The sequence below is a fragment of the Orycteropus afer genome, unplaced genomic scaffold (genome assembly GCF_000298275.1).
Source record: "Orycteropus afer afer isolate SDZICR_OR568_19922 unplaced genomic scaffold, OryAfe1.0 scaffold00206, whole genome shotgun sequence".
Lineage (NCBI taxonomy): Eukaryota > Metazoa > Chordata > Mammalia > Tubulidentata > Orycteropodidae > Orycteropus > Orycteropus afer.
The window spans coordinates 4,459,092-4,461,175 of NW_006921793.1; positions in this window are offsets into that span (position 1 = coordinate 4,459,092).

Consider the following 2,084-nt stretch of genomic DNA (forward strand, 5'->3'; position numbering starts at 1 on the left):
CCCTGATGAGGAATTCAAAAGAATCATATTTAGGTACCTTCAACAAATTGAGAGACAGATCAAGGAAAACACTGACAAAATTGAGGAAAACACAGAAAACCCTAGAACAATTCTGAAAGACAAATACAAGAACAAAATGACAAAATAAATGAAAAATTAGAAATGATACAAAATCTACACAAAGAAATCCAGAAGGTTAATACTAAATTTTCAGAAATAGTTAACACATTGAATGAGCAAAGGAGTAGAATTTAATCAATGGAAGATAGAATTAGTGAGATTGAAGGCAAATATCTCAATACTTCTTTGAAAAGGGATCAATCAGAAAAAAAGACCAAAACAAAATGGGATACCATCAAAAGGAATAATCTATGTGTAATTGGAATTCCAGAACAGGAAGAGGCAAATAAAGCCACAGAGAAAATTGTCAAAGATTTGCTGGAAGAGAATTTTCCTGGTATGATAAAAGATGAGAATACATCCATTCAAGAAGTCCAACGAACCCCAAACAAGATAGACCCCAAAAGAAAATCACCAAAACATTAAACTCACCACAACCAAAGACAAAGAAAAATTCTGAAAGCAGCATAGGAAAAACAAAAAATTATCTACAAGGGGCAACCAATAAGACTAAGCTCAGATTTCTTGGTAGAAACCATGCAGGCAAGAAGACAATGGGATGGTATATATAAAACACTGAAAGAGAAAAATTTCCAACCAAGAATTATATACCCAGCAAAATTGTCCCTCAAATATGATGGGGAAATTAGGACATTTCCAGATAAGCATAAATTAAAAGAATTTGTTAAAACCAAGCCAACCTTACAAGAGATGCTAAAGGGAGTCCTTTGGACAGAGAACCAACAACAGCAAACAACTGACCATGAACACATGTGATGACATAACCCAGAAACCAACCCAGTTATAGATGTATCCAAAGTAAATAAGCCCACAAGATTGTAAACAGGGAACCAGAGACATCAATTGACCAATGAAGACAACTACAAACCAAAAAGCAGGAAAAAATCGTGTAGTTACAGAACTTCTATAGGGTAGGGAAGTCAAGACAACTACTAGATAAAATGGACTGTTCTAAACTAGGAAACAAAATTGTAAATCAAAAGGTAACCTCAAAGAAAAATGATAAACCTTCACATTAAAATACAAAAGAGGACCAGCACAAATATTTAGCAAATACTAAAACAACAGCAACGAAGGAAGTGATAACATATTTCATAAACAAAACAAGCTCAGCACAGAAAATTATATGGAACAAAGAAATCAACACCATGAAAAAGCACATAAAAAATGACAGCAACAAATTCATACTTGTTGATAATTACATATCCGACTTAACTCCAGAATTTATAGAAACCTGCAACACCTCAACAAAAATATTAACAACAAAAAGATTAACAATCCAGTTAAAAGATGGGCAAAAGACATGAATAGACACCACTAAAGAGGATATTCAGGCGGCCAACAAATACATGAAGAACTGCTCACGATCATCAGCCATTAGAGAGATGCAAATCAAAACAATGAGATACCATCTCACCCCAGCATTAACAGCAAAGTTCAACAAGACAGAAAATAACAAATGCTGCCCATGATGTGGAGAGATTGGGACTCTCACACACTGCTGGTGGGACTGTAAAATGATACAACCACTATGGAAACAGTATGGCAATTCCTTAAAAATCTGGAATTAGATATATCATTTGACTCAGCAATACCATGGTGTGGTGCCTAAGGCATCTGACTGCTAACCAGAAGATTGGCAGTTCAAACCTACCAGCCACTCCTCAGGAGGAAGATTGGGCAATCTACTTCTGTAGTGATACTGCCTTGGAAATCCAAGGAGGGGTCGCCATGAGTCAACTCCAACTTGACAGCAGTGAATTTGGTTTTGGTTTTTTTATCCTAAAGAAATGAGAGCCAGGACAAGAGCAGATATATGCACACCCATGTTCATCACAGCACTATTTACAATAGCAAAAAGATGGAAACAACCTATGTGCCCATCAACAGACGAATGGATAACCAAACTATGGTGTATACACACAGTGCAATAATATGCAACA